At 41.1% G+C, this 18,987-nt stretch overlaps 1 pseudogene; it reads left to right on the top strand.

Annotated features, from left to right (window-relative positions):
* The window catches only part of LOC136289751 (chloride channel protein D-like), an 86,708-nt pseudogene that overhangs the window by 33,964 nt on the left and 33,757 nt on the right, over positions 1-18,987 (top strand).

Here is an 18,987-nt window from a genome sequence, read left to right as displayed (position 1 = left end):
ATGTAACACAAACCTTAATGAAAGTTCACAAGAATTTAACATGCAGAAGTTATTTTTAATTCATAGTCTCTTATCTGTTTTCAGTTTTTTTGAATTACAAAATGCAATTGGGCTGTCGCAAGTACTAATTCTTTGCCAAATTTAATTTGTTTCCATATTAAAGGTATTTTTCAGTTATGTTGACATGAAAAGCATCTGAAACCATTAAATTTTGTTATATTTTTAGCTTTAAAACCTTCATAATGCTGGCAAGAGTGTTTTTTGCAAATTTTGAGAAAATTATTTATCTCCGGGACAAAAGCTACCACAATAAACCTCTTTTTTTGTTGTTGTTGTTTTGTTTGTTTGTTTGTTGGTTTTTTTCCTGGCCTGAGGGGTTCACAATGATTTTTAATGAAACTCCCCATGTAACTGGGTGCTCTGATGAGTGGGGACTTGGGGCCAGAGATCCCCATTTGATTAATGGACCCTGCTGAAACAGGAGCAAGTGTTTACACAACACAGCAGCTGCTGGGCTGGATATGGTGTGTTGGTGTGATGGAGGCTCCTACTGTAGGTCCTGAGAGAGGTAAATCCCTAAGGAAGGACCATGGTCCTCCCTTGGGCAGAGCACCATGTTTTGCTGCTACAGCTTCTACATGTCCTCCGTTTTTTTGGAGGAGGAATAAGACTGGGCTCAGGACACACTGATGGTGATGGCAGTGAATGTGGGTGAAAGGTGTGCTGCTGCCACTAACAAGACTGAATGGAGATGGGCTTCAAGGGGAAGCTGTGAAAGCATGTGGAAAAGTAGAAGCATTGAGGAAAAGGTGAGCATAAATGGCATCCAGTGTGACCTGTCCTAGTGACAGCTCTTCTCTTATTGTGAAATACGAAAGAGTGATGATGGAAAACTCTTGAGTGCCTGATGGATGTGTCTCAGGCAAGCTTGCAGAGCCAGACCTGAGCTCTTTTCTTGTATCTCAAAAACAAAACCCCACTAACATCCCAAGCTGGTAGTGGTCAACCAGATTGTTATCATCCATTGGTGAGTTGTGCAGCAGCAGGTGATTTCTGCAATTGCTGGTCCAATGTGTGAAACAGCAGTGCCTGACTTTAGAAAGGATGAAGTTGCAGACACTGTGGAGATAACTGGAGCTGTCTTGTCTGGTGCTTCACATCATATAGCAAATGGTTGACATCAGGTCACTCTAGTTATAATGCTCCCATTTCACCCTGTTCCTTAGTCTGACTCCTGTTTAAAGAAAAGATAATTTATTTGGAAGGCTTGAGTCGTACTTCTCTCGTTCTCTTGTTTAGCAGAGTGTATGCAATCCTCAGGAGGCAACAGATGAAGACAAGGGAGAACTGGCTGTAACAAATGACTGCATCCTCACAGCACACTTTGGCAGCACAGACCTTGGGAAATTTCTGATTGTGCCTGCCTGTGACTTGATCAAGATGGAAGGGCGTGAAAGAGACACTGTGTTCCTGGAGCAGACATGGAAAGAAAATGAGAGGGAGGATACTCTCTGTCAGGAGGGGTATTGCTGTGTGAGAATGCAGTAGAGGCTCCTGACAGGTCATGTTGTGCTACACAGGTGTAGATGAGAGAAGATTTTGACCCTTGTTTTAGAATGAGTACACATGTGCATGCTCTGAATCAGAGAGCATTCTTTTGGCACTGCTGGCTAGCAAGGCATGTGCTAGAGAGTCCTTACCGAAAGGGCAAGAAGGCATATGTGCCTATCCAACAGGCAAGTCCAAATTGTCTCCTCCTTATTTGCTTAAAAATAGTTCAAAATAGATGCCTTAAATGCTGTTACTCCAGCAGGATTACTCAATATTGATTTTAGCTTTGGATTCTCTCCATGGCCACAGTCTTCATTTTAACTACTCGTGAAAGAACACCACAAGGCTGCTTTTCCATCTGATTTTGGTGGGGAAAGGAAAATCTTTTGCAGAAGCTGGGACAAATGAGTAGTATTCAAGATTTTTCGCATCATGTTTCCTTAAAGAAGGCAGAGGAACTGCATAATTATTTGGAAAATAATTTGGCAGATTGTTCCTAGTGCTAGGCTGTTTAATGCATCAGCCCGTCACACTTAAACAGTTTAGGAATCACTTACCATTTTTGATTAAACCTGAGAAGGTTCACAGAAGTTGTTTTGACAGGGCCTAGCTTTCTGTTACTGAGCTGCCTGTTATTTTTTCTAATGAAGAGATTAAACCCTAGTAAAACAATTTTTCAAAATCTTCAAGCCTGCAGACATTCCTAACAGGGTAAGCATTTCCTCTCCTTCCACTGCCTGTTGTGAGGAGCCCAGTGTGTTCAAATGGTTATGTTCAACACTTTTTCAGGTTGCAACTTTTTGCAAAGAAGAGGTGATGCAGAGTAGTGTGCTACAGTCTTATTCAAATTAATCCCAAAATAATTAGAGTAACAATGTGTAATCAGCACACTGTTCAGTACACTAGGTCTTACTATTTTCTGTTGAATTTATTCCAACTAGGGGAAGAGCACTGTGTGTTTTTTGGCAGTAGCTTTTCTGGAAAATGAAATAAGTGAAACTATTCTTGCAGAGAAGGGGATGGGGAATGGTTTCAGGACCTCAGATTTTGTAATGCAGTTCTTTAAGAAACTGGCAGTGAATGAATACCTATGCTTGCTTAGACAACAGCAAGATTTTGTAAGATTTCTGTTATTTAAGGTCTAATCTCCCACTGAAGTTGAGGTTGAAATGTGTTTCTCAGCCTGGGGTGTAGAGTGTTTATCAAAAAGCCTTGGTAAAAACCTTGTGTAGTCTGCAGTTGTCTGTAGTCAGGTGTCTCTTTCTTCTCCAGCCTTTTCTAGATCTCAGGAGCTGGGGACATTAAGAAGTCTTGCATTCCAAAGACGTTGGTTTCAGCTTCATTTAAATACAGAGATTCACTGCAGTTGTCTACTTTATTTTAAAAAATGCTCACTAATCATAATTAAAAAGCATTCTGCAATACTGTGAGTTAAAAAAGTACCAGGTTGTTTAGCTGGGTTATTATAGAGTACAGAGCTTGTTTTGAGAAGATTTAATACGTGGGCCTGCTGAATGTTTGGGCACATTTAGCAACACATATACACAATGCTGCTCTTTTTGTTAATAGAAAGTTCACTTGACACAACACCCACCAGTGTTACCTTTCTGACACAGATTTAGGCGGCTTTGAAACCTCCTTTCAGGGTTTCATGTCTGCTGTGTACTTAAGGTGAAGAGCCAGACTACAGAAAAAATCACTGATAGATGTCTTTCCAGGGGATCTTGGCAAGAGTCGCTGCTATCACCAATACTGTTTCTCATATCACTTGCATCCATTGCTGCAACCTGTCAAAACAGGTGTATTTATAGGCCTTGAGGGACTGAAACAAGAAATCAAACATTTGCGCAGCATTTTCCTTCAAGTTCCCAAGGACTGAGACTCAAAGGATTTTGATACATTTCCAGGGATTACTTAGCTGTGCTGGGTATTTCTATGTTCTCTCTAGCAGTCAATGTCCTGCTTCTTTATTAGGTCTTTAAAAAAAGTTCTCTCTTCTACCAAAGAAATCATCAACAAAATGCTGGATGGCTTCAGGAAAACTCACAAAAATATTTAAATTCACATCAGAGAAAACTGGGATGAGAGCTTATTTTACACTATGAATTAAGTTAAATTAATAAGCAGTGCACTAGTGTGATTCATTAGAACTACTTTGCTTAAAAAGTATGTGTCTTGCACAGAGATATTTTTTCATGCTCTGTCTTGGCAGCAGTTAAGCTCTAGGGTACTAGAGGCTGCCTACTCCTTGTAATGGCTTGGAATAGTTAATGGTGTTGAGTTCTGGAAGAGGAAGAATCCCACTAATTGCGCAATCCTCCTGGCACTAGGGTTTGGCAGGACGTCCTCACAGTGAACCTACGCAGGGTGTGCCGCCCTTTGTAGAGTGTGATGCACAGCTTCATGTGCCTCAGGCTGCAAGAAATAATCATTTTCAGCAGGGTGAGGGAACTTCAGTGCATAACTTTTCAGGGCTAGCATGACAATTGTGACTTTTCTGGAGATTTATGTTTACTGTAATGCAGCATCCCACTTTTCCAAAAATTTTTAGCGGTGATGGTGGTGAGTGATAAGGAGACAGTAAAGCAAGTTGAGTTAATGAATGTAGCCCTAAGACTTATAAAGGATTTCTTTAAAGGTGAAGTGCACAGGAAAGGAATATTTTTCACTTTGTTTTAAAGAGAGAGATTAATGCAAGTTCAGGAAGGGAGTATTCAGTTGTATCGATATGTGAAGAAGGTGCCTCTTTTGGCATAATCCCAGATGGAAATAGTGGATCATGATAACAGCATTTTAATTCATAGTTTGTCAGGACATTATTAAGTGGCAATTAAAGTGACTCAAGTGTTCCAACACACAGGTTGCTGAGGGCCAGCAGATGATAAGACCAAGATTAAAGAAATTGAAATGCAGATCTACATTGTCTATGAAATGGTTGTGACAAGTAACTAAATCCTGTTTGATGTTACTTCCATAAACTCTTATTCTCGAGAAAGCTGCATGCACAGCTCTTTCACTTCTGTGAATAGGGAATTTTAGTCTCCTTCCATTCTTTACATCAAATGATTAGCTTGCCGTGCAGCCTTTTTTGTATTTTCTCCAAGAGAAGAATGATCAAAAGTTTTCTGCTGGCTACAGACCCTCCACCCTCTGGAAATGTTCCCTTGACCGTGAACAATTTTTTCTTGGTGTCTTTTATAAATAGGAGCAAAAATTTCCACTGAGGGAAGTTCTGGTTGTACGCGCGAGAACTGAAAGGTGCTTTCCAGTGGGAGTGTGTACTCTTCCACAAAATCTGGGAGAAGACTGGGAAACTGTGCCCAGAGGCAGTGTATTGTGCCAGCTGCAGCCTCAAGTCCAAAATTATTTGATTTGGCTTGCAGTACTGGGACTTCATGTCCCTTCCTATCCACCCCTTTTTAAACTTGCTCCCATATGCACTGTCATGTACCTTTGCCCTGCAGCTACTTGTTTTTTTCCTAAATGTTTTCTTGATTCCAAGCCTTTAAGTTTAGTGTAACCTTGTGAAAAATGACAAAATTATTTCTTTTGGGGCATTTGCTTCTTCCAAGGATGATGATTTTTATATCATCTGAAGGAAGAAGATTTTGCTTTTTATTTGATCAGTTGGCCAGACAGCTCTTCTGTATGAACAAATCTTGAAAAATTAATTAAAGTACAAAATAAATATATATATATATTTTCTCTTTTTGATAGGCTCTCACTTCTACATTTGTCCTTGTAGGCTGCAAGTAGCAAGACAGATCTCTGGCTAAATGGGTTTTCAGTAGAAGAAAGAAAATTGATTTTGCAGTATGTAGCTAGCTGATGATTTTTTTTCTTTTATATGATTGGAAATATCAAGGGTTCAGGGAATATTCACTGTGTCAGCAACCTTGTGCCTAATGAGGTTGTTTGGACGCTGCTCTCTGAGCCGGAGTAAAATCTTTGAAACATGTTAGTCACAATTTAACTGAAAGTAGGGGAGTTTTTTAACAGTGAACTTTAAGTAAACTGCATCTTTTTGAATTTCCTGGGCAGCTGCATTTCTCCCTTTGATGTACTGTGCCTGGTGATGCTGTTAATGAAATGCATAATTATGTGTTATGTAATAAAACAGAGCTAACATGAAGGTGCCTAATAGATTATAATGACGTGGAGGCCTGAGAAACTAAAGACTGTTAGGGGTTGTTGAAAAGTTCCTCTGGTGACAAAGATGATGCCTAAAGAGGTTTGAATAACTGTGCTGATAAATTAATTGTGGTCTCTTTGTGTGTAAATGACATTTTTCAGGATTTTGTACATAAAGAGATTATTTAAAAAAAAAAAATAGGTACAATTTACTAGGCTGCTGATATATGAAGTGTCAGCGCCGAGTGCTTCCAGTGCCTATTAGAGCTGCTGGCTTTGCATAGACGGGTGCCCTAGGCAAAGACATTTTTGGCACAGCCTGTCTCAGCCATAGGATCAAAAGGAACAACAAAAAAAAATCTGGCAATATGCAAAGAGAATAAATTGCATCCTAAAGAGCAGCCCCTAGAATGCAGTCTTGGAATGACTATTGATAAATGAAACATCATGCTTTATGGCTGAAGAGTTATAGGCGTTTTGTGACAGCCCCCAACTTCTCTCCCTCCTTTCTCTGCTTTTGTCACCTATATTTTCTCTCTTCCTCTGTAATTATCTGTATAACTTGTTCATTTCTGAGAATCTTTAGGAACTGGTTTGTACACATAGGTATCTTTAAAGGAGAGGATTTATAAGCTTCCAACCCTGGACTACATGGGCCCCCGATGGTGCTGGGCTGTGGCTGGGCTGCAGCTTGGCTGCTGCTCTGGGCTCACAAGGGCCTGTCTGCTGGGAGAATTAGCATGCAGGGAGCTCCAGTATAGATTTACAGCCTGCTAGTTTCTTGGCACTAATTCCCTTCGGTGGATGATTCTTGTACCTACTAGGAGTGCTTTAGTGCAGGTTAGCTTCAAGAGTGCTTTTGTGTGAGTTAGCAAGCTCCTTTTTGAAGGTGAAATATGCTGTTTTTCACTTCCCAAGCACCAAGGGTACCCAAATGGGCAGTTAGTGCAGAGTAGCTAATATGCAGTAAATTCACACCCAAGCTCACTGAGCATGAACTTCCTCATGCAGCCGAATCCCGAGGCTCTGCACTTTCTCTCTCTCAGCAGGGAGCAGATGGCCCTTCTCTAAACAGGGAATACCAATAAAGCCTTATGAAGAGCACAGATACATGTGCATGAAGATTCGTGCCTGCCCATGTGCTTATATGAGATGACTTGAATCTATCACAGTTCTTGAGATAACTTCTGCTTCCATGATTTTTGTTAAGATACCCTAAGAAGAACTTTGCTGCTGAATTGCCATCATCCTTGTCATTAACAGACTGGGGTTTTAGCTGCAGGTTTTGACGATTTCTTCCTTCTTCTTCAGCACTAAGATAACATACTTTTTATTATATGAATGACGGTATCTTTTGTGTGTGAATCTTTCTTTGTTGCAATTCCCTTTCCAGAATTTATTTGAACTCTCAATTAATTGTTTTGTCTGGGTGTCTAAGTACTTGGATGTGAAATCAAGTCAATTTTTAGATAAGACTTTGCCTTAGGCTGGGGTTCATAAACAAGTTGATCTATAATTAGTGTACAACTTCACTTTATCTTAATATCACATAATGGGTTAAATTTTCATGCAAAATTTTCTTGAAATTATACAAATTATTTTATTTGGTTTTTTTATGCTTATGCTTCAAATATATAATTGATTTCTAAGTCATCTGTACGTTTTCTTTTTGCTTTTGCTCCAGCATTGCTTATATCTAAGAAAATTTTTATCACAGAAATTACCTCTCCAATTTCCATCTATAGTGAGAGTTAGAACAACTCCACCAGCAGGCACTACGGTGGCCAAAGTTTAAATTTACTTACATACAAAAGATATTGCTCAAAATGCTTTTAACATGTCTTTTTTAAAATGACCTCAGCCATCCTAGCCTGCCAAAGATAAACAGCATTTTTGCTTGACAGGCGTTAACCTTTGGAGGAAGTGAAGTCCAGCGCTGAATGCAGAGGCACTTGCTCCGAGCATTCAGAGTCCTAGTGTAGAGAGGAGCCATCCTCCCTCCAGGTCCCAGCTCTCAGGAAGGCTGCAGGGCTGAGGAAAATCAGCACAAGCCTCAGGATTTCTCAGATGTAAAATGCTGGCTGAATGTTTATGACAATAAAGGAGGAGCATCTGGGCTGGGTCAGCTTGAGTGTTCCTCCTAGGGGATAGAAGGGCAGGAGGAAGGGATAAAATGGGAGAGCCAGGCTGTGGTTCTTGCTGTTCTGAAGATGTTCTGTATAGGTTAAAACAACCACTTGAAAGTATTTTTTAGGGTTTAAGTTTCAAGAGTTTTTATATTTAGAGTTTCAGAATGCTTTTATAGCTTTTTATAGTAATTTTTACTGTTGGTTTTATTCCAGAAGAGTTTTCTGCAGCAAGATACTTTAAAGAACCTTAAAAAGAATCCACAATAAAGGAGTATCCGTGTGAATGAGTTGCAGCAGATATGATGAAGCAATTCTTAAAATCCCACAGTTGCTGTTTTCCTTTCAACTGACATGTTCCTGTTTTTAAATAAAGCAGTTGAATGCTAGGTTTAAAGAGAAATTCAAAGAATGCTGTGGTGTTTTTGGAAATCTCTGGCTATATCCAAGCAGAAAGGACAGTTGCATGACTCTGTTGTACATAGCTGACTATGCCATATGAGTCCCTTGTTGGGATATGCTGTAAATCATCCCAAATGTTATCTTTTCTAACCCAGAACAGAGACAGAAGGAGGGTGAAAATTGAAGTCTGGATAAATTTCCTACAGCTTATCAAGCAGAAATGTGTTTATTGGCATTCTTTGAATGTAGATTTTTGGAGTACTTAACAATCTCTAACTGATGAGGTCTATTAAATGGCCGTGTGCTAAAATTCACTTTGTCTGAATTGGAGAAAAGTTCCTGGGCAAAAGCCTCTTAGTCTTATGAAGAAAGGTTGCATATTTAGTCCCAGGGTAATTGCTAATGAATATCACTGTTTAATGGGATGCAGTGATAGGGGAAATAGTGGGATGTGAAAGGACATGGCAATTTTTACTAAAAAGCCTCAGTGAGGTATTGTAAGGAAAATATTTCTGTGCAGTGGTTTTCATCATCAAAAATATTTGACTTCATTTTGAGTGTGAGACCAACTTCATTGTGGGTCTAAACAACACTAATTACATTCACATTACTTTCTATTTTGTGTAAGAGGATTCACCCTGAATCCTTTATTCAAACGCAGGTTGTACTGGTGTGTTTTAAATTGCTTCCATCACAGGTATTAGACATTTGCAGTAGCAGGTCAGGTGAACCTGGTATACCTTTATGCTTAGTTATAGTAGTTGTATGCAAGCATGGAGGTAAAACCAAATAGCTCAAGGGTAATAAAGTGTTAAAACACACTACATACCTCACCACTCATCTGAACATACAGTCATTACATAGGGAGAAAGGCGAAGTATACTCAGAAGAGCTGTTTCGGGTGAAATTTGTGCACATGATTTTTTACAACCATGCCAATTCATAGGTTTGTGATTGTGGGGATAGGGATGCCTGCACCATGCCTTGTACTGACCAACATTGTCCTGCATGGTAACTGATGTTCCTGCTGCTTGATCTCCTGAGATGGACTTCTCTTGGAAGCTGCTTCATCCCTTTTCTGGCATCCTTCAAGACAACATTTGTACAAGGAGCTTGTTCTGTCAGGAAGCCGGAGAAAGGGAAAATAATTTTATCCCTCCTGAGCTCAGCAAGAAAGAAAAAAAAATATTTGGATTTGTTTGCATTTTTAAATATTTGTCATAATGCCAAGCTATTTTAAGCTATCTGGCTACTTCATCTGTACTTACTATCCTCTTCTACATCAGAATTATCACAAGCCACCTGAAATATGGGAATCAGATGTGAGTTTGAATATGAGAGTCATGCTGCAAGCTGACAGGGATGGGAGGGGGAGCTGTCACTGCATCAGCCAAGATTCTCTGTGGAACTGTTGATTGATAACCTATACCTGGGAAAGGAGGGGAACACCCTCCCCTTTCAGTGGACTGAGTTTCTTTCTATTCCCTTGTGAAAGAGGTAGATAGTCCTGTGCAACCATTGCCTTCATCTCCAGGTATATGAAGAAAAAGCCAAATCCTTTGTTCCGTTTTCTCCTTAGGTAGAGTTCGCAAAGGATATCCAGTCCTCCTCACTGATAGTGCTGGCTGTCATGCTGGCCAAGATGGTTGGTGACTTGTTCCACATATCCCTGTAGGGTTCCCTCATGAAGCTGAACTGCATTCCCTACTTGGATGTGGAATCTTTTGTTCATTACAGGAGAAAATGGTGAGGTCTCTCATGTTGCTGGTCTGTAATTTTTCTGTGTCATGTTTTTTGTAGTCACTCTGTGGGTGTCTTGGTTTAGATAGACAGGTATCTGCCAGGGAGGGTTGGAGTCTCCTTAAAATGTAAGCCTCTCCCCCCTTTTTTCCAAATTATCATAAATTTGCAATTAAAAGGCTGTCAGGCAAAGATTTTGGGAATAGGTATAGCAGTTCTTTACTAGGGATATAAAAATACAGATGTTGTAGTACAGAAGAATAAGCAAACAAATAAACAAACAGGAAATCCTAGAAAAATCCTGAAAGAGTCAGAAATACAACCTGACACGCTGTTGGTCAGGGTGTTGGAAGAAGTCCAAAGTAAGCCCTCCTGGAGTGGCAGATGTGGTTCTGTTGGAGCAGAGATGGTCCTGTTGAAAGAAAAGGGGTCCAGTAATGGTGAGATGGGTCCAATCTTCCTCCAGGGATCCGGTGGAAAAACTGGAAACCTAGTGGGACTGTGCTCCTTTTTATCTAGGTTAAGATGGTTTGGCTCCTCCTCCTTCCTGTGTGGAGCATCTTACAATAGTGCAGTGTAATGTGTCATGTCATTGATGAGCTCTTAATGGTCCATTAGCAGAAGACATTCCCATGGAAGTAGTGAAACAATGAAGAGAGATAAGTAGCACTCCACAATCTGATAAGTGACACTGACCCATTTGGGCAAAGATAAGCAATTCTGCTCCACTCAGATGGAACAGAATAATATGGTCTTTACAAAACCCATGACAGTGGGTTCTCTAAGACCTGGAGCTTAAAGAGAAAAAGGGGAAAATGGAGACCCTGTTCCTGAACAAGGTCCCCGTGGTGTGACGTGCTATACAAAGAGAATGAAAACTCCCTTTCTCTTCAGGCTTATGGTAGGATCTGAATTACCACTGCCACTGGAGTCCTGAGAGCAGTAAGTGCTCCATAATGCCCATTTGGATGCTGTTTATTAGAGGTCCGATTGAGAATCCTGCCAAGGTTTTCACAGACCACTGTCACTCTTTCTTGTGAGCAAAAGCTGTAGAAGAGAGGAACAACTACAGAGTATGGTGGGGTGTGGTTTGACTTCTGGATGACTGGTCTGGGCTTCTTGTATGTTTGGTACCATAAGATGTACACTTTCAGGTGATGATTCCTCCATCCAAGGAGAGCAATTAAAAGGGGGTGACAAGAATTGTTTTCTGGAAGTGCTTGCATTAACTAAAGACTAAATGAATAGCCTGGAAAAAAAATTGCATCCTTAATTTTTTTAATCTACATTAATCCAACATGTTCTGTGTGTCTTTCAGTGTATGAACCAGTATCCAAAGCTTCATTTTTTTAATGGCATTTATGCCAGGTAATAAGTACTGTTTCCTCTCCTAAGTGTAGGTGCTGGGTCTGTGTTTATCCTATGTAGTGATAACTCTGTACTACTGTCTTCTATAAAATAATTAACAGATATGCTGATCCTTTGAGATGTTCCCTAGGAATTAATTAGGTATATATTCACAGCCAAAGCTATTTGCAGGAACTTTTCTCCCAGTATTGAGGTCTATTGGACAATCTTTTAGCTTCAAATGACCCTCTAGAAAAATAAAATGTTGGCGACTCACTCTGTCCATATTTTCTTCCAAATGTAGCCATGTCTGAAAGGTTTTAACAAGCACATTGAATGCTGGGTATAATCTAACTGTATTTATCATGAGAGGAAAAATTGCCAGCAGTGCAGTAGGAGGAAATAAAAACAATCTGTGACATTATGGATGACTTCTATATGTACCACGGCAGATAAAACAGAGTGGAAGAAGCCATAAAGTTTCCCATGGTATTCCAATTAGATGACAAGCCCATGGAAAGAATTATAACTGCTTTCCTAGTTCAGAGTGAGGTCCTATTCACTTGAAGGACATATATATATATATACATTTATATATATATTTATGTAATTTCATTTTCCTTCCACTTCTTTTTTTTTCTCTCCAAGCACATTAAAGAAAGTTTATGGATAATCTGATCACAGACTATACCAACACTGTAAAGCAAAATACATAGCATCACAACTTGGTAGGGATTTTATAGCTAGGCGCTTTACAGACTGCCAAGTTTTAGCCTAAATCCTCTTAGACATAGTCTGAATAGGCTGATATATATCTCAAATAGCAGACGTAGTTGCTAAGCTGCTCTCCATCATATTTAAAAAGTCATGACAGTCAGGTGAAGTCTTCAGTGACTGGAAAGAGGGAAGGATAAAAAGGCAGACCCCAGCAACTATCATAGACAGTGGGATTGTAACCTCAGCAAGTTTGTAGATGATAAAAAGCTGAGAAGTGCTTCATCTGCTTGAGGGAAAGGATGCCATCCACTGGGGCCTTGGCAGGCTTGAGGAGTGGGCCACTGGGGACCTCATGAAGTTCAATAAAGTCCTGCACCTGTGCTGGGGCAATCTCTGGCACCAGCATAGACAGGGTAATGAATGGACTGAGAGCAGCCCTGCAGACTTGGGGATATTGGTTGACAAAAAATCAGATACGAGCTGGCAATGTGTAATTGCAGCCCAGAAAGCCAACTGTATCCTGGACTGTGTAAAAAGAAGTGTGCCCAGCAGGCTGACTCTGCTCTTGTGAGACCCCACCTGGCACACTCCATCCAGCTCTGGAACCCTCAGCACATGAATCTCTTGGAGCAGGTCCAGAGAAGGTCCACAAAAAAGATCAGATGGCTGGTTCACCTCTCCTGTGAAGAAAGGCCGAAAGAGTTGTGGTTGTTCAGCCTGGAAATAAGAAGGCTCTGGGGACTCCTTGTTGAAGCTTTTTAATACTTAAAGGGGCTTATAGGAAAGATGGAAAGAGACTTTTTATCAGGGCCTGTAGTGGCATGATAAGGGTCAACAGTTTTAAACTAAAAGAGAATAGCTTTAGATTGGACATAAGGAAGACATTTATTATGAGGAGAGTGCCTCATCCCTGGCAGTGTTCAAGGCCAGGTTGGATGGAGCAACCTGGTCTAGTGGAAGGTGTCCCTGCCCATGGCAGGGGGTTGGAATGGATGATCTTTAAGGGCCCTTCTAGCCCAGACCATAATCATATATGATTCTATGTCCCTGGTCTTTCCAGCATACTTCTTGGATGGTCTGTTACCTTGTTATCCTCTCAAACAGATGAAGCTTCACCATTCAGCCACCTTAGACCTCTGGGATTTGGACTGATCCTCAGCTCTCCTATAGCTTGGGCATCCCAAGCCCTCTCAAGAGATTTCTGATCTGCCTCTTAAAGTAAAAATACAATAATCAAAACAAATTATGAGGCCTAACATTTGGAAGAATTCCGAGCCCTAGATCTTGTTACTTCACCTAGCATGGGAAATACACAGATTAAGACAAGAGAGTAAAAAAAATTATTCTCTTTATATGTTGCCTTATCTCTCTTTCCTCCTCGTTTCTGACTATCCTTGAAACTTTAGGAGAAGTTCTTGAGCAGAAATTCTACAAAAAGGTGTCTGGCAATGAACTTTTGTTTCCATGTGTTTTCCCTGTGCTCCAAGGTTTCTCTTTCTTTTTTCTCTCTAACAGATCCTGCAGCTAAGAAGATGAGCAGGGAGCAGCAGGGAGCCTGCCTGTTTGCTTCTTTAGTCTTTTATCTCAGTGACCACACAGTTTATGCAAGACTCAGCTGTTTTTATGCTCCACTTATTTGCTACACTTCAGCAGTATTTTTATCTTCAAATGCCTGTACCCAGATGCCATTTTGCAGAGACTGTCCTCTTCCTCTGGTTGTGTCAGCTTGGTTGAGGTTTAGCTGCTCTGGGCAACTGTGGGTGACAGAGTTACATTTGTGCCAGGTTCTGCATCTTCTTCGTTCAGTACTATTCTGAAAGAGCACAATATGTATAAACTGTGCATTGCTGAATTTCCCAAATCAAAACAGGGACAGGGGTCAGCTGTGTAGGAACTGGTAGCTAGCATGTGTTTATAAACAGGTGATAAATTATCTTTGTGTATGCAGAGTGAAAGATTGAGATAACTAACAGCTTGCTTCAATGCCACATAAATTTGGATCCTTCTTCAATGGAAACTGAAAAACCTTTGTTTGGTAAACAGCACCTGGTTGGTAGCAGAGAGGAAAAGTGACAGACTCAAGAGAACACGTGATTTTAGGTCCTCAGCAGTGGTACTGTCAAAGTGTGGATCTTCTCTTATTTAGTCCTCACTGGTGTTAAGGATGATAAGACTTCTGTGTTTGGTCATCTTATTGATTCCTCTTACAGGTCTGGATAATATCCCTCGGCAGAAAATACGTTACACACTGAATGGAGAAGCAAAAACAGCCCTTAGATGAACAAGGTGAGGGGCAGCATTAAGGTCCAGCTCCACCAAGTAGTGTGACTCCTAACTGCTGCAGAAGTCAGCAGGTACATTGAGAAGCTACATCATCTACATGCTGACTGTGAAGACATCTCTGTAAATACTGTTATGTACAAAACTGGTGGAAGAGAGACATGGATCTTCAGTGGTATTTCACTGCCTAATTTGTGTTTAGTCACTGTCATCTCTGGATGTTCTGCTTCCTATGGAGCAGGGAGGCTTAAGATTTGTGTTCTTAATACTCATTATATTTTTGGAACTTCATTGATCATCCTGCCTGTTTTATTCTGTGCTCTGCATGATAAGGCTCCAAACACAGCTGTATCTAGTACAGGGCTGCTACAGTGCACTACAATTTCCAGATACGTTGCACACCACTGTAAACACCCCCCCTTATAAAATCTGGTTCACTGGAACACTCAAAGCTGCTGGCTGCCAGGGAATGTTCCTTAATGAGGGTAAGGAGTACTTGAACACATCTATGACTTGGCAACCCTTCCTGCTTTTTATAAGCTACTATACACTTCAGAGAGAAAATATCTTACAGGCTACTTTTTAATGGGACAAGTTTACTTAAGAGCTGAGTGGGCTGGTGCCAGTAGTTCTGTTTTGTTCTAGCTTAATATTAGCCTTGTCAAAGTTCTTATAGTATCTCCTGGGTGTTTCTGTATTGCATACCATATAAAGCTGGTTTTGGGAGCCAAGAATTTTGGCTGGAATATATATTATAGTGGTCTCATTATATTTTTCAAAAGTGTATCAGAGGTGGCCCTATATTACAGATCCATGGAGCAAGGCTGATTTTTTTTTTTCTTTCTCCCTTCTAGTTTTGCCTTAGCCCACACCGCAGACATTGGATCCAGAATTTGAGCCAACCCAAGTTTGAGGGTTATTTGGGATCCAAGGTCTTGGTCTGACCTGTAATAAAATTTGGATAATTAATGATTTTTTTTAGATGATACCTTGGATTTTGAAAATCACCAGACTTTTGGGAGGGTGCTTTTGGTTTGGGCCTGCACTTGGAACTACTACACAAATAGATTCCTTTCTCATCTTGCTGACACAAGTATTCACTTAAAGACAGCTCGCCAACATGGTGTAAGATGTGGTGCATCCGGTCTTGCCTCTTCAAGAAGCTGTGTGTTTTATGACTACTTGGTGCTTTCTTACTGACAGACATCATTAGATGGTGGACTTGGCAAAGTTTTTCCATCAGAGGGCATGCAGTCCATCTTTTCTAGAGTATTTGTGGGGCGAGCTGGATCCTTTTCTGGCTGCACAAAGGAAAGAGGGAGCAGCTGTAACAAGGCCATGCTTTGTCTCGGGAGAATCCTGGCTACCACAGAGAAGATGGAGAGAAGGTGTTGAGATGTGGGTGAGATTTGTTAAAATTATGTTTGGGCTTTAAGCCTATGTCAGGTTTAAGAAAACATGGCAAAGAACCATTTTTATTCCTTTTTTTGCCTGTTCTCCTCTGCTGGGTTTTGAGTTTGGTGTGATGCCATTACCCGAGAAGCAGCTGTATGAGCCATACACAGTGGAATTGAACCCCTGACAAAAATACTATGGCAGAACCAGGTGATGCTTTATGTGCATGGAAGAGCAGCAGCACAGCCTTGCCTTGGTTTCAGTGTGGTGCTGTTGGTGGTGCCCATGTGAGATGGGTGAAAGGACAGATTGCTCCCTCCTACACCTACAGCAGCTCTCTGTGGGACAGTCCAGACTCCCTTCATGAGCCTCTTAACCTGGCCAGGGGCTGATGGCAGCTTGCTTCACTGTACACCATCTTTCAGACAGTGCTTGCAACCAGAACTGCTCCTAAAAGCAACAAAACAAAGGGAAGGGTTGGTGCACATGAGTCTGTGTGAAGAAGGTTAATCTGAATATGAATGGAAGGCAAACTTCCAGCTGCGCAGAGTTACTGCTGTGTATTAACCCCAATGTTTGTTATGGAGGCATGCTTTTCTGACAGGTGGTGGTAAACAAGGCTACTTAGCTCTGTAGTTTTCAGGAGACCTGATTTTCTCTCTTTATAGGATTTCTGAAAAAAAAACAAAACCAAAACTCAGTGACACTGAATGAGCTACAAAGATGAACTAATGGGCCTTTTCAGCTTTAATCCTCAGAGAACAGAGACACTGTGTTCTACTGTTAAATTTCATCCCAAATTTCAAATTTTTCATGAAGCGATTTCAGTGTCCAAATCTATTAGGAAAAAAAAGTCACATGCAAACAGTTTTGTCGTATTATTGTGGATATTCAAAGGAGACAGGGAGAGGAAGGCTGTATGGAGGGAAGCAGGAGGAGTTCTCTTTTCTGGCCTGCCTCATTTTCTCATGTTGCTTTGGCCAAACCAATTCATTTTTCAATATTCTCAGTTACAGAAGGGAAAACAATGCCTCCATGCCTCATGTGGTTTTCAGTGTCTGTTGTCTTTGCCAAGTATTGTCAATTTCTTAAACAAAAGGCCTTATGTAAAGGAAAAATTTCTTCTGAACTCCAGAAGATGATTCTCTACCTGCTCTCATTTTGACTATTTAATGAAGCTACTACCTAAAGGTACTACAGGAATCACAATGATATTATTTATTTAGATTGGTGAAACCATAAAAAGAAGCCCAAGATTCCAGATTGCACTGCTGTTTATTTTTAGAGCAGACTGAACAAATAAAATAAATGCCCTTTCCCATGCTAGAGTAAATGCCAGCAGATATAACCCTTCCTCCAACCTAAAATAAACCTTTCCCAATCTTAGCCATTCCCTTTCGTAAAATGTCCAGGATGAGAGCTGGTGCCGTGCCCTCCAGGTTTGGAGCTGCAGACTTCCATGGAGTGGCAGGTGAGGAGCAAGTGTGGAGCTGGCTGAGGTCAGGGATCCTGGAGACCCTGCTGGCAGCACCCTCCTTCGCTTGGAAGGGCTGGAGGCTGAGTTATGGCACACTGCTGACCTGCCCTGGGAAGTGCACTGGTAGTTACTGCAGTCCTCATAACCAAGGATATCCAATAGAAGTTACGAATGTGCGGATAGTGAAGACGAGCCAACAATCTGTCAGATTGAAATCCTTGAAGGACCTCGTAAATACTTTAATGTTTACACAGGGCCTGTATATTTTCACAATTACCTTTCCATGAGCCCAAAATGTTTTACACTGGAATGTTTTCAGGCTTTAAGAAGTTATATTTTCTGATATGTCTGAAAACTGCAGGCTCAGCTTCTCTACTGAACCATTTTTTTCTCATGAACAATTAAAGCTGGATTCCTTTTTACTCCAAAATATGCAGAATGTAAATGGTGAGTTCTACCAAAATTATGTATTGATTACAATCACAGTGTGATAAAAAAATGGTTTGAATTTACAAAGGAATGTTGTACCATAAATTGGCAAAAAGATGCATCTACAGTATTTGCCTCTATTATAATTAAGAAGTGATAAGAAAAATGACTTTTCTTTGGAGAGATTTTTGAGAGAAACAAACCTTTAAGGAGTTTGAAAGGTTTGAGGCAGTTCTTTAAAACCGTTGGGTGGAAGTTTGGAGGCATGAAGACAGAGATCAAGTATAGTGAATTTTGAAGCAGCTGACGTGTTCCTCTGGTTTCTGTCACAAGGCGCTTCTCTTTTCTGTCCAAAACAAGGTTCCTGTTAGAGTATGAATGGGACTGTCATGGAGCTGGCACACCTGCTGCGTGTATTAGACATGCATTGACAATGGATTGGTACTTAATATGAGGCTCTGGCTCTTGCTGTGAGGTCCATTGTGAATCGGCTGTAAGGTCCATAATGAGTGTAACACAGATCCCTTTTGGCTCATGGACAAGACTTCCTGCCTGATGTTGAGGGAGGCATAACAAATCCACAGTGACTTTTGGTGGTGTTTTCTGTTTCTGGGGAGTCCTGAGAAACCAAAAGAAGTGACTTCTGCACACTTTCTGCAGAAGGAAAGGCGCTGAAGCAGCATCTGGAACTAATAACCTGTGTTTCACAGCTCACTGGTGGGCAGCAAGGGAGCCGCTCCGGCTCTGACAGGCCCTTACGTAAAACCTGCACACAGTGGTTTTCAGCTGTGGGAAACTTGAAACGGCTTCTGCTGGCCCAGGGAAGAGGAGACTGGCTGACTCCCTTTTGGTTCACCTGGGACGACAGGCTCCCTGCAAGGGCATCACCACAGCCTTCAGATGTGGTAGCACGCAGGTGGAACATGCACATACACACACAGGAAAATCACATCCAGTCATCAAATGGGGTATTCCACTAATTGGAGAGTCTGTTCTGGTGTCTGGCCACCATTTGGCAGATACTGACAGTTTCCACTTAAAGCCAGCCAACCTCACCAGAAAGCCAGCTGTGAGGCTGATCTCATGAAGATGTCATTGAACGGCCATTTGAACTCTTTCAAGAAATGGTGGGTCTGATTCGAGGCAGGCTGGAATCCCCTGGGGGTCTGTGCTGGATGTGGGAATAGAGACGTCCATTGACGTAATAGTTACACCTCAGTGTTCCTGAGTTGCATGTAAGGATATCATCTTCATTCTGGCACCAGGGACTCCTTCCAAGCACACCTTAAGCTGAAATAGAGTCTCTTTGCCGTTCACATAAATGTCACTTTTTCAGTTCATATGAGTGTTGCTACGTCCTCATAAATATTGGTAGCTTGTCATAATTGTTAA

This window comes from Chamaea fasciata, unplaced genomic scaffold (genome assembly GCF_029207755.1).
Source record: "Chamaea fasciata isolate MVZ Bird 193981 ecotype frontalis unplaced genomic scaffold, bChaFas1.0.hap1 SCAF_1, whole genome shotgun sequence".
NCBI classification, from domain to species: domain Eukaryota; kingdom Metazoa; phylum Chordata; class Aves; order Passeriformes; family Sylviidae; genus Chamaea; species Chamaea fasciata.
Note: the sequence above shows the minus strand (reverse complement) of the source record. Positions and strands in the feature narration are given on the sequence as shown.